Here is a 14,898-nt window from a genome sequence, read left to right as displayed (position 1 = left end):
AGGAGCTGGAGCAACAAATGCTTGTGAGCCACCATGTGGGTGCAGGGAGCCGAACTCAGGTCCTCTGCAAAAGCAGCCAGTGTTGTCTTTCTAGCCCCCATCTTAAATTCCTTAAAGAATTAGTTTAGATATCATAAAGCTGAATTTTGTCATGCTCCAAATATAAAACATTGTGCAAAATATATGTTATTTGATTATCATAGAAAACTAATGAAAATGGCAAAAGAAATGAGGACTTGCTACCTCCCTAAGAATCTAAGGAGCAATTCAAATACACTGTTTTTAAGACAGTGTGTTTGTTAAAGCATCTGTCATCGTGCAAAGGTTAAATTTCATTTTGGAATCTGCCGGTTACTTCAGTGATTTGACAAGGGCTTAAATATCAACGAACTGGTGGCTAGTTCCTACACAGTCTGTCTCACAAAATAAACAGAACACGTGATCGCGAGTTTGCCACCAGAATCAAAACAACATCTTACCTCATAAACACATAACTATGTCAGTCAAAAATAATTAGCTAATTTTAATAGATTTTGCCTTATTGGGGAAAAGCAGGTAAAGTTCATCAATGACAAAAAGTAAACACATTAGACCCATCATGCAAGCCTAGAGATTATATAAGAAAATTAATGGCCTGCTTTTAAAGTAGAGTCTGGTGACTTCTGTAAATATAAAAACTTGACCACCTGTATCTGTTCTAAGTCAAATTCTTATGTGTCTAGAATGTGAGTGTATCACATGCGTGTGTGTGTGTGTGTGTGTGTGTGTGTGTGTGTGTGTGTTTTACTTCACACAGCATGGGATTTTGTTTTTGGTTTTGTTTTCATCTGTGTTTTTAGTACTGGGGACTGACCTAGGGTGAATGTTCTGCCACTGACCTAAGTCTCACCCTTTTTTGCTTTTTCTTAAAATCTTTTTAAATTATCTTTAATCATTTTTTATAGTCCAGTCGTTATCCCCCTCTGGTCTGCCTTCCAACAGTTCCTCATCCCATTCTTCCTCCCCTGTCTCCAAGAGGATGTCCCCCACACCACCTCACTCCCTGAGGCCTCAAGTCTCTCCAGGATTAGGTGCATCTTCTCTAACTGAGGCCAGACCAGGCAGTCCTCTGCTCTATATGTGACAGGAGCCTCATACCAGCTTGCGTATGCTACCTGGGTGGTGGCTCAGTCTGAGAGATCTTGGGTGTCCAGGTTAGTTGAGACTGCTCGTCTTCCTATAGGGTTGCCCTCCTCCTCAGCTTCTTCCAGCCTTTCCCTAATTCAATCACAGGGGTTCCTGACTTCAGTCCATTGGTTGGGTGTAAATATCTGCATTTGTCTCAGGCAGCTGCTTGTTGGGCCTGTCAGAGGACAGCCGTGCTAGGCTCCTGTCTATAAGTACAACACAGCATCAGTAATAGTGTCAGGCCTTGGATCCTCCCCTTGAGTTGGATCCCAAATTGGGCTGGTCACTGGACATCCTTTCCCTCAGTCCCGGCAGTTCTTTCATACAGGAACAATTCTGGGCCAGTTTTTGGCTGTGGAATGGCAACCACATTCCTCTACTTGATGCCCTGTTTTTCTACTGGAGGTGGATTCTACAAGTTTCCTCTCTCCACTGTTGGGCATTTCATCTAAAGTACCCTTTGAGTACTGAGTACTGAGAGTCTCTTATGTTCCAGGTCTCTGGTATTCTAGACGCCCCCCCCCACCTCCCACCCTCACACCAAGGTTGCATATGTCCTTTCATTTTGTTGGCCCTCAGGGCTTCTCTCCTGTCCTTCCTCGCCTCATCTCCATCCCCCCCTAATACTTGACCATGTTCCCCTTTTCCCCTCTCCCGCCCCTCTCCCACCTATCTTGAGTATTCTGTACTCCCCTACCCCCTTGGCTAATATTTACTTATTGGTGAGTCCAAACTACCTCACTCAGGATATTTTCTAGTTCCATTCACTTGCCTGCAAAACTCACGATGTTCTCATTCTTAATAGATGAATAGTATTCCATTGTGTAAATAAAACACATTTTCTATTCTTCAATTGTGGGACATCTGGGTTGTTTCCAACTTCTGACTATCAGAAACAAGGGCGCTATGAACATAGTGAAACATGTGCCCCTGTGTCCTGGTGGGACATCTTTTGGGTTATATGCCCAAGTGTGGTATAGCTGGATCTTCAGGTAGATATATTTCCAGTTTTCTGAGGAACCACCAGATTGATTTCCGGGGTGGTTGTACAAGTTTGCAATCCTACCAGCAATGGAGGAGTGTTCCTCTTTGTCCACATCCTCAAAAATACGTGCTGTCACCTGATGTAAGCCATTCTGACTGGTGTGAGGTGGAATCTCAGGGTCATTTTGATTTGCATTTCCCTAATCACTAAGAACTTTGAACACTTCTCTAAGTGCCACTTCTTTGAGATTCTTCTGTTGTGAATTCTGTTTCATTCTATACCCCATTTTTTGATTGGGTTGTTTGATTTTTCTGGAGTTTAGCTTCTTGAGTTCTTTATATATTTTAGATACTAGCTCTCTATCAGATGTGGGGGTAGTGAAGGTTTTTCCCAGTCTGTTGGTTGCCAGCTTGTCTTTGACTATGTCTTTTGCCTTACAGAAGCTTTCCAGTTTCATGAGGTCCCATTTATCAATTTTTGATCTGAAAGCCTGAGCTCTAATTCTGTTTAGGACATTTCCCCCTATGCCAATGAGTTTGAGGCTTTTTCCCACTTTCTCTTCTATTAGATTCAGTGTATCTGGTTTTATGTTGAGGTCCTTGATCCACTTGAACTTGAGCTTTGTGGAAGGTGAGAAATATGAATCTATTTTAATTTTTTCACATACTGACTGCAAGTTAGACCAGCACCACTTATTGAAGATGCTTTCTTTTATTCATTGTATATTTTTAGCTTCTTTGTCAAAGATCAAGTGTCTGTAAGTGTGCGGTTTTATTTCTGGGTCTTCAACTCTATTCCATTGATCAAGGTATCTGTCTCTGTACCAATGCCATACAGCTTTTGTTTGTCTTTTTTGTTTTTTAATCACTATTGCTCTGTAGTAGAGCCTGAGGTCAGAGATGGTGATTCTCCTAGAAGTTCTTTTATTGTTAAGAATTGTTTTCACTATCCTGGGTTTTGTTTTTCCATATGAAATTAGACAAGTTCTCATGAATTTTCCCAAGTGGCTTTAAAACTTGCAGTCTTCCACTTCAGCCTCCCAAGTACATAGGTCCCATGCCTGAGCCAACAAGCTCAGATATGTAGGATCGATTTTATAGTGTATCACATTAAAGCAGTTGGGCTTTTTCATTCCTAACAGTGTACCAAAGCTGACAGATTAGACTTATTATATTGTGTCTGGTTTCCAAAGATTTGTTTTTCTAACTTTATGACATACTATATATGATTTATGTCCTTTGCATTAATTTGTCAAAAATTGATTTGAGAATTCATTGAAAATTATTTTCTCAAGTTTAAAATCCTAGTGTAATCAATACTAGCTTGCATTTCTCGGAGTATCTCATGCTGTTTAATTACATCATTTAGTACCTCTCTGACATACAGATGAGCCTACAAGAATATAAAATTTAAGACTGGAGCTGTGGCTGATTGGTAGACTGCTTAACAAGCATGTACAGGGAGGGTCCCAGGTTCAAGCCCAAGGCCCACAATACAAAACTATGTAAAACTTAAAAGCTAGTGTAGTCCCATAAACATGGCATTGTAGCACTAGTAAAAAATGAATAAGGGAACTGGGACTACATAGCAAGACACAGTCTTCCAAAAAATTATATATGTGTGTGTGTGTGTGTGTTTCTGTATTTTAATGCTAGATACCATTTATTTACATAAATACATCTTAATTAAAATCCAACTCAGAAATAAGTGGATTGTAAATGATTAATTAATTAATGACATTTGCAAATAGCAATTTAATAATGAGATATTAGAATATTAACTCATATTGCCCTCTTGCCCCCTTTTAATGCTCCTACCTTAAATGTTTTTCTGGCTAAGATTTTTATTATCAAGTAGACAAATTGAAATTTTTTGCTTTTGGAGAACTTGCACTTGCATGGTAGAGTTCAGCTCAGCACTTTATTTTGTCAAATGAGTATATTTATTTTGCTGTACATCTGTAACTTGTTACTTTTATTGTTTTCGGTTAGCATACAACTCAATGCGTTTCATCGTTCCAGACATATCATTATAGGTTGTCCTCACCTGTCCCTTCTCAGTGCCTTCCTCTCTTCTGATTGGCTCCCTTTCATCCCCTAGTTAGTCCCTTCTGCTCTCTTACTGCTTATTTCTTTGGCTTCTTCTTTCCCTTTCTTGTTCCTCATTCTAGTTTCATGACCTACACACATGCACACACACACACACACCTCTGTCCCTGAGGGATGCTCCTGTGGACTCAGGAGACCACACACATGCACACACAAAGAGAATTCTATGATCAGTTTGTTTTGTTTGTGTTAAGAATCTCTATACTGAGTCTCCCAGCCTGCAATACCATCAGCAGTCAATATGGATTCTGCTTTCCCTATTCCTTTGCCAGCAGTTCTTGTTTATTTTCTTGATGATAGCCATTGTGGCTGCGTAAGATAGAATGTCAAAGAAATGTTCATTAAATTAAGGATCTCTGGCTAAGTATATTGAACACATTGTCAAGTATTTATTGGCTATTAGTATTTTTTATTTTGAGAATTGTTTATTCAGATCATTAGCGCTTATGATCTGAATTATTAACCTAATTTCTGAAATTCTTTATATATCCTGTCTAATGCTTATATTAAATATTTTTCTCTTCTCTTTTCTTTTTCTTTTTTTCCTTCTTTTCTTCTTTTTTTAAATTAACCATTCTGGAACTTTAGTAGATCAAAATTCTTGTGGTATTTCCTGTTAGATTCTTGTTCCAAAAGTCCTTTCTAAAGTTTTAGGTCTCATTGTAAGGTATTTGACCCATTTTGAATTCTTTTGTGCAAGATAAAATATGGGTCGAATTTCATTCATTTACATATGGGAATCCAGTTTTTCCTGAACCATTTATCAGTGAAGTTCATCTTAGGGTTTCTAGTGCTGTGAAGAAACAGCAGGACCGAAGGAATTTGGGGAGGGAACAGTTTATTTGGCTTACACTTATACAGCATTGCTCATCATCAAAGAAAGTCAGGACAGGAACCCAACAGGGCAAGAACCTGGAGGCAGAAGCTGAGGCAGAGGCCACAGGGAAGTTCAGCTTGCTCCCTATGGCTTGCTTAGCCTGCCTTGTTATAAAACCCAGGACTATGGGCTCAGGGGTGGCCACACCCACAATGGGCTAGGCCCTCTCTCCTTAATCTCTAACAAAATAACCGACAGGTCTGCCTATAGCCCAGTCTCATGGAAGCGCTTTGTTCTCGTAGAGGCTCCTTCCTCTCCAACAACTCCAGCTTGTGTCAAGTTGACATGAAACTCACCATCATACTACCTCTGATTATGTTTTTATACGTTTGGCAAGAATTAGGTGACTCTAACTGTGGGGTTTGTTTTTAGGCCCCCTATTTCACTGTGTGTCTGTGTGTCTGTGTGTCTATTCACATGCCCAGTGTCAGAACCACTGCCCTTGCTGTGACTTAAGTTCTATGCTGAGCAAGAGTGGCAAGAATAGACACCTTTGTTTCGTTCCAGATTGTCTCTAAAATGCTCTCGATTTAGTATCTCGTTGACTATAGGTTTGTTACCTACAGCTTTATTGTGTTGAGACATGTTCTAGCTCTTCATCGTTTCTTTATTATGAGTGAATATTGAACTTTTTGATGAGTCTTTTCATCAGTTGTAATGATCATTTAATTTCTGTTCTTATGTTTATTTATGTGGAATTATACTTATCAGCTTGAATATACTGAACCAACCTGAGAACTCTGCAATCAAATAAACTTGCCATATCATATTATAGTTAAAACAGTTAATACAATGTGCATAAATAAATAAATAAATAAATAAATAAATAAATAAATAAATAAATAAAATGTATGTTGAAACCCGAGAGAAATATCACATACAAGAGCAAGGCCATTACAACAACAGCCTTCTCAGCAGAAACTTTAAATACCTAAAGGGATTAGAATGATGTGCTAACCTTGACTGCTATACCCAGAAAAACTATCTGACACAATTAAAGGAGAAAGGAACACTTCCCATGAAAAAGCAGGCTAAAGGAAATCATGGCCAAGCCAGCTTTACAAAAGATTCTTGCAAAAAAAAACATTTGGATTGACCAGAAAGATAAATATATCCAAAAGGCTACAGGAAAAAAAATAAACTGTGCAAGAACAGTAGTTAATAAAATTAAGAATCAGTAATTACCAACCACTATAAAATTATAATGACAGGCATTAATGTACATCTTTCAATAATAATTCTAAATTATGTACATATGTAAGTACATATAATATACTAATATCTTATAAGCATATAATATATACTTATATATAAGTATAACCAATTCTGAATAATAAAAACTAAATAATAAATCTAAATAATAAATCTAAATATAACCTCAGTTCCCTAGTCAAAAGGAACAGATTAGCATACTGGATATAAAAACATGCTGCCTCTAAGAAATGCCCTACATCATCAAAGACAGATGCAACCTTAGAATGAAGGATAGAAAAAAAAGCATTCTAATTAAATGGAACTAGAAAACAAACAGGTGTTGTTGTTCTAATAACTGAAAAAGTAGACTTCAAACAAAATTATTCAGAAAAAATAAAATTACTTCCTACTGATGAAAGGACAATCTGTTAAAAAGGATATTACAATCTAAATATATACTCACCAAATCTTGTTCACTTAATTCATGAAGCAACACGACTGTCTTAGTGTGGTTTTCCACTGCTATGAAGAGACACCATGACCAAGGCAACTCTTTTCTTTTTTTATCACTTTATGTCCTGATCACAGCCCCTCTCTCCTCTCTTTCCAGTCCCACCCTTACTAATCCCTCTCCATATTGCCCTCAATCCTTCCCCTCAGAGAAGAGGGTCCCCCCTTGGGTACCACCACACCCTGTTAAAAAGGATTTGTCTCAGCACAACAACAACAACAACAACAACAACAACAACAACAACAACAACAGATGATTTAAGTACCTGATTCTCTCCTGGCTATGGTGGTCTACTTTAATCCCAGCACTCAGGAGTCAGAGGCAAGCAGATCTTTGAGTTCGAGGCCAGCCAGGACGACACAGAGAAACCCTGTCTCAATAAAACCAACCAACCAACCAAACAAACAAACAAACAAACAACAAATGCCTGGTTCTTATTGACAAATAGATCTTGTTAACAAAAAATAAAGAAATTTTTTAATTAAATTGCTTCATCAATTAAGTGGACCTAAGAAAAATCTATAGAAGAAAATTTCTCTAAAATGGTTCCTATTTTAGGACACAAACTAAGGCTTAAGAAATATAAGAAAATCTAAATAATGTATTATATTCTCTGACAATAATAAATCTTTATAAAAATTGAACTTTCTACAGTTAATATCACCCTGATACAAAAACCAAATAAGATACACAAAAATACATAAATATATCTCCCTAAAGAACATAGATGCAAAAGTTCTCAGCGAAATACTTGCAAACAGTTCAAGCACAGGTCAAAAGATTCACTCATCAGCATCACCTTGACTTCATCCTATAGCCGCAAGAATGGATCAATACATGAAAATCAGTGTATGTAATATATCTTATGTGATCGATCACATTAATAGATGCTGAAAAAGTCTTTGACAAATCCAATGTCTCCTCATGATAAAGTTCTGAAGAAACTAGGAATAGAAGAAACATATCAACATAACAAAGGTTATGTATAACAAACTTATATCCAAAGTTTACCAAATAGGAAATAACCATTCTCTTTATATCTCACCTCTATCAAAGTCTACTGCAGATGGCTGAAAGACCTTAATGTAAGGCCTGAAATTCTATGAACATAACAGAGAAAACACTCAAGTCATAAGGATAGGACTATGTTCCACCTAAGCACAAACCAAGTCTAACCACTTAGCTTCCAAGATCAGGCATATTCAGGTGGTGTGGCCATTGTCAGGAAAGGTTTTCTGAATAAACTCTAGACAATCAAAGAAGGCCAACAATACGTAACAGGGACTCATAAAATAAAAGTTCCATGGGGAATAAATCAAGCGAAGACACAGCCTCCAGAATGGGGAAATTATTGTTACCTATACCTCTGACAGAGAATTAGTATCTAGACTATACAAAGAGCACAAAAATCTAAGGACAATTAATCAATAAAAAGGCTAATAAAATGTTCAGACAATTCTCAAAAGATAAATTACAAATGGCTAATGACCATATGAAAGAGACAGAAACAGAGAGAGAGAGAGAGAGAGAGAGAGAGAGAGAGAGAGAGCTCTGTATTCTTAATTATCATCCTTAGCTTACAGAAAAATAAATAAATTAAGCTACCTTGAGATCCCACCTCACCTCGGTCAGAGTAACACCAAATGCTGGCAAAAATATGGGGAGTAATTGAAGTCCTTATTCACAGTAAACTGGTGTAGACATTATAAAAGTCAGTGGGAATGGAGTCTTTTTTTTTTTTTTTATTAACTTGAGTATTTCTTATATACATTTCGAGTGTTATTCCCTTTCCCGGTTTCCGGGCAAACATCCCCCTCCCCCCTCCCCTTCCTTATGGGTGTTCCCCTCCCAACCCTCCCCCCATTGCCGCCCTCCCCCCATAGACTAGTTCACTGTGGGTTCAGTCTTAGCAGGACCCAGGGCTTCCCCTTCCACTGGTGCTCTTACTAGGATATTCATTGCTACCTATGGGGTCAGAGTCCAGGGTCAGTCCATGTATAGTCTTTAGGTAGTGGCTTAGTCCCTGGAAGCTCTGGTTGCTTGGCATTGTTGTACTTTTGGGGTCTCGAGCCCCTTCAAGCTCTTCCAGTTCTTTCTCTGATTCCTTCAATAGGGGACCTATTCTCAGTTCAGTGGTTTGCTGCTGGCATTCGCCTCTATATTTGCTGTATTCTGGCTGTGTCTCTCAGGAGCGATCTACATCCGGCTCCTGTCGGTCTGCACTTCTTTGCTTCATCCATCTTGTCTAATTGGGTGGCTGTATATGTATGGGCCACATGTGGGGCAGGCTCTGAATGGGTGTTCCTTCAGTCTCTGTTTTAATCTTTGCCTCTCCCTTCCCTGCCAAGGGTATTCTTTTTCCTCATTTAAAGAAGGAGTGAAGCATTCACATTTTGATCATCCGTCTTGAGTTTCGTTTGTTCTAGGGATCTAGGGTAATTCAAGCATTTGGGCTAATAGCCACTTATCAATGAGTGCATACCATGTATGTCTTTCTGTGATTGGGTTAGCTCACTCAGGATGATATTTTCCAGTTCCAACCATTTGCCTACGAATTTCATAAACTCGTTGTTTTTGATAGCTGAGTAATATTCCATTGTGTAGATGTACCACATTTTCTGTATCCATTCCTCTGTTGAAGGGCATCTGGGTTCTTTCCATTTTCTGGCTATTATAAATAAGGCTGCGATGAACATAGTGGAGCACGTGTCTCTTTTATATGTTGAGGCATCTTTTGGGTATATGCCCAAGAGAGGTATAGCTGGATCCTCAGGCAGTTCAATGTCCAATTTTCTGAGGAACCTCCAGACTGATTTCCAGAATGGTTTTACCAGTCTGCAATCCCACCAACAATGGAGGAGTGTTCCTCTTTCTCCACATCCTCGCCAGCATCTGCTGTCACCTGAGTTTTTGATCTTAGCCAATCGCACTGGTGTGAGGTGAAATCTCAGGGTTGTTTTGATTTGCATTTCCCTTATGACTAAAGATGTTGAACATTTCTTTAGGTGTTTCTCAGCCATTCGGCATTCCTCAGCTGTGAATTCTTTGTTTAGCTCTGAAGCCCATTTTTTAATAGGGTTATTTGTTTCCCTGTGGTCTAACTTCTTGAGTTCTTTGTATATTTTGGAAATAAGGCCTCTATCTGTTGTAGGATTGGTAAAGATCTTTTCCCAATCTGTTGGTTGCCGTTTTGTCCTAACCACAGTGTCCTTTGCCTTACAGAAGCTTTGCAGTTTTATGAGATCCCATTTGTCGATTCTTGATCTTAGAGCATAAGCCATTGGTGTTTTGTTCAGGAAATTTTTTCCAGTGCCCATGTGTTCCAGATGCTTCCCTAGTTTTTCTTCTATTAGTTTGAGTGTGTCTGGTTTGATGTGGAGGTCCTTGATCCACTTGGACTTAAGCTTTGTACAGGGTGATAAGGATGGATCGATCTGCATTCTTCTACATGTTGCCCTCCAGTTGAACCAGCACCATTTGCTGAAAATGCTATCTTTTTTCCATTGGATGGTTTTGGCTCCTTTGTCAAAAATCAAGTGACCATAGGTGTGTGGGTTCATTTCTGGGTCTTCAATTCTATTCCATTGGTCTATCTGTCTGTCTCTGTACCAATACCATGCAGTTTTTATCACTATTGCTCTGTAATACTGCTTGAGTTCAGGGATAGTGATTCCCCCTGAAGTCCTTTTATTGTTGAGGATAGCTTTAGCTATCCTGGGTTTTTTGTTATTCCAGATGAATTTGCAAATTGTTCTGTCTAACTCTTTGAAGAATTGGATTGGTATTTTGATGGGGATTGCATTGAATCTGTAGATTGCTTTTGGTAAAATGGCCATTTTTACCATATTAATCCTGCCAATCCATGAGCATGGGAGATCTTTCCATCTTCTGAGGTCTTCTTCAATTTCTTTCCTCAGTGTCTTGAAGTTCTTATTGTACAGATCTTTTACTTGCTTGGTTAAAGTCACACCGAGGTACTTTATATTATTTGGGTCTATTATGAAGGGTGTCGTTTCCCTAATTTCTTTCTCGGCTTGTTTCTCTTTTGTATAGAGGAAGGCAACTGATTTATTTGAGTTAATTTTATACCCAGCCACTTTGCTGAAGTTGTTTATCAGCTTTAGTAGTTCTCTGGTGGAACTTTTGGGATCACTTAAATATACTATCATGTCATCTGCAAATAGTGATATTTTGACCTCTTCTTTTCCGATCTGTATCCCTTTGATCTCCTTTTGTTGTCTGATTGCTCTGGCTAGAACTTCAAGAACTATATTGAATAAGTAGGGAGAGAGTGGGCAGCCTTGTAAAAAAATAAAACTACTATGTGACCCAGCTATACCCCATCTAAGCTTAGAACCAAATAAGTCTATATTCTACCTTTGAGATGTTTACACATCCTTGTTTATTGCTGTTATGTTCATAGCAGCAAGGACGTGGAACAGATTAGATGCTCATCAAAAGAGTCATGTAAAAACTGTGATATATATATATATATATAATGGAATTTTATTCATTCATAAAGGAAAATTAAATTTTCAGGAAACATATAAAAGTAGAAATATTATACTGAGTGAATTGGCCCAGGCACAGAAAGCCAAACACTGCGTATTTTTCTCATATGCAAATCCTAGCTTCTAATCTTTATGTATGTGTATTTATATAGGGATGGGTGTGTATAGAGGCAATAAAGTCCAAAAGGGTTTACAGGGAGAAGGGGAAGAGGCTTTGAGGGAGGAAGTGGGAAGGGGGTAATAGAACACATGGCATGAAAGTGAAGGGCATCTTATTTGGGTTAGAAGGATATAAACAAGGACTGGGTGAAAAGAAAAGGGGCAGAGAGGTAAGTAGCAGAGGACCAAGCAAAGGTAAGTATATGCCAACAGACCATAAGGAAGCCTGTTCTTTGGTAATATTTTAGAAGTTGAGATTCCCATCTCATCCAGGTCTGAATTTTAATCATTAGGAAAACAAACACACCTGGGCACAGAGGAGCAGGGAACAGAGGCAAGCAGATCTCTGTGAGTTTTTCCCTACTTGGTTTACTTAATAAGGCCCAGAACAATCAGAGACACACAGTCTCAAAACAACAGCAAAAACAAAACAAGTACAACAAGCCTGTGGACAAAGTCTGTTATACACTACTGTGACCCAGCTACATACTGTTCTCCAAGTCCTCATGTCCCAGTGTCACTGTTTGCTTCAGCCCCACTCACAATAGTCACATCAAAGAGCCAAACTAGGTGTCCAACAGCAGGGGAGGGGGTAAGAAAGTGTGTGTGTGTGTGAGTGTGTGGTGTGTGTGTGTGTGTGTGTGTGTATTGTATGTGGTGTATGTGTGTGGTGTAGTGTGTGTGTGGTGTGTGTGTGTGTGAGTGTGTGTGTGTTGTATGTGGTGTGTATGTGTGGTGGTGTGGTGTGTGTGTGTGTGGTGTGTGTGTGTTGTATGTGGTGTGTGTGTGTGTGGTATGTGTGTGGTGTGTGTGTGAGTGTGTGTGTGTTGTATGTGGTGTGTGTGTGGTGTGGTGTGTGTGTGGTGTGTGTGTGTGTGTGTGTGTGGTGTGTGTGTTGTATGTGGTGTGTGTGTGATGGTGTGGTGTGTGTGTGGTGTGTGGTGTGTGTGTTGTATGTGGTGTGTGTGTGTGTGGTGGTGTGGTGTGTGTGTGGTGTGTGTGTGTGTGTGTGTGTGTAAAGAGTGAATATTGTTTTTAGAGAAATATATGTACTGAAGATAATCATATTAAGCGAATTAAGCCAGTCGTGGAAAGATAAATATTGTTTTCTTTAACCTGTGGTTCCTAGACTTAAACACACAAAATCATGTGTCCATGTATGCAGGACAGGTAAGTAGAAGCAATACTGTCTAAGGGAATAATGGGATCAAAGGGCAGGGGTGAGGAGAGAAGAGTGAGGGGAGAAGAGGAAGGCAGGGCTGTAGAGAAGGGAGACACTCAATGTATAATATGCACGTGTATGAAAATGCTCCTACGTAACACGGTGCTGTGTACAATGAATGTACAAAGTGGAAAAAATGTTAGGGCTGGCGAGATGGTTTAGTGAGTAGAGGTTCTAATGATTCGACTTTGAGCATCCTGGGACTAAATGTAGCCAGGAAGAGGAAATATAGAAAGCAAAAAAGAAACGAAGGAAAACAATTCCCCCAAATGAAAAATGCTTTAACAAATTAGATAAATATATGAGGTTAAATAACAAATACAAATAAAACTAAATACAAAACAGTTTTAAAATCCTGCTAAATGTGTGAAGGGGGAGGGAACACATGAAAAAAACTGAAAGGAAGTGGGGGAACAAGGAGGTGTTGTTGAGGCTCCTTCTTTCTGGGCCCTCAACAACTGAAGTTCCCCAGCTACATGCATAGAGCAGAGAGGGCCAATCAACCTGCTGGCTCTGCTCTCTCCTTCCAGTTCCTCTCTTTCTGAGTCTGCACAAGTGTCTGACATCCCCTGGAGCTGTCTTATCAGGGGCCTCTGCTGGCTATACTGATCTTTGCACTCTGTGGGCTGGGAAAATGGTCTCAGGAGACTCTCTAGACTACACTGCTGCCGTGTGGATAATGTTTTAGTAGAGGCCAAGTGTGTTGGGACACTGTCTTCAAAGTGCTTTGAGTGTGAGACTTAGCCTTGGCAGTGGAGCATAGACACAGAGGGCCTACCTTCGTTCTTTTCAATGCCTGCTGAGTGTTAATGTGCTGAAACATTGTTGCTATAGGTAACTTCTCTGAACCTCTACTAGTGAGTAGCAGACAAGTGGATCCAGAATTTGCTCCATCCACTGGCCTCAGACTCAATGCTATCAAACTCTTGATTTATTCCCAGTTGAACTGATCTAATCCCAACCACTAAGGGGAGGGCACTTCCCTGCAGTTTCCATCCTGAGTCAGCCTCTTGCTACCTGCGTCCTTCAGTCCATTCATGTCTGCCTCCTTGTGTGCTAAAGGTGCCTTTTCTGGACCCTGCTCTCTCAGAAGCTGTAGTAGACACCCCTGAATATTCTCTGGTCTCACATCTTCAAGGTATCTCAGTTTTTAACAATAGTTTCTGTCTTGAGGGGACGCAGGGCATTACCTGGTCTTGTAGTACTGATGGTTTTATATATAAAACTATTGGGATTTATTAAAAAAAGGGTTACAACTTGCCGTCCAGCTAGCCCAGCAATGGCCGTCCACCAACAGAAGGTCCAAGAATCCACTAGTTATCCATTCCATTAGCTGACCATCTCAGCTGGTTTTCACTATACACCAGGATTCCAAAGAAGTAAGCTGTGATGCTATCAAAGGACTAGACTTGACCTAGAGAGCAAGCAGGCAAAGAGAGGAAACTGCTTCTTCCACATCCTTTGTATAGGCTGTCAGCAGAAGGTGTGGTCCAGATTGAAGGGTATCTTCCCACCTCAAAAGATCTGCATTAAATGTGTATCTTCCCACCTCGAATATATTGAAGATCACTGGATTCGAAGTGGTATCCCAACTTCAAATGATTTAATTAAAACTAAATTCCTCCCAGGTGTGTGTGGGCTTTTAGATTAATTGTAGATGTAGTTAAGTTGAAAAATAGCCATCACAGTTGAGCTTTCAAAAGTGAGATTATTAGCACACAACTGGGTCCGTCAACATTCTGTCACAGAACAGGATTGGGGGATCGTGATGATATAAATACAGTTGAAGAAAGAGCTTTGTCTTCAATAGCATAGCATTGTCTAAGCTCTTGTAAATAACTCTTTAATCAATCATGCTCCTGTAAACAGCTTAATTAAACTCAATGGATCATAGAAAAAGGAAGAGAGGGAGGGGAGGGAAGAAGGAGGGGGAGGGGAAGGGGAAGAGCAGTGGGTAGGAGGAGAGGAAGAGAGAGAGAAGAGAGAGGGGGAAGAGTATGAGAGAGGAAGAGGGCAGGACAGTGGTGCATTAGTGGGGAATTGTTTGGGAAGAGGATAAGGGTTGAGCAGGACAAGAAAGGGTTGAGAGTGTGAATGTGCTCATATATATGTGTGTGCATGTAATACACACATGTGTGTGCATATGAATGTACTTTACATATGT

At 39.6% G+C, this 14,898-nt stretch overlaps 1 protein-coding gene across 6 annotated transcripts in view; it reads left to right on the top strand.

Moving 5' to 3' along the window:
• Sel1l2 (SEL1L2 adaptor subunit of SYVN1 ubiquitin ligase) overlaps window positions 1–14,898 on the top strand; it is a 136,492-nt gene that overhangs the window by 19,138 nt on the left and 102,456 nt on the right.

This window comes from Rattus norvegicus, chromosome 3, assembly GCF_021556685.1.
Source record: "Rattus norvegicus strain SHRSP/BbbUtx chromosome 3, alternate assembly SHRSP_T2T, whole genome shotgun sequence".
NCBI classification, from domain to species: Eukaryota; Metazoa; Chordata; class Mammalia; order Rodentia; family Muridae; genus Rattus; species Rattus norvegicus.
Note: the sequence above shows the minus strand (reverse complement) of the source record. Positions and strands in the feature narration are given on the sequence as shown.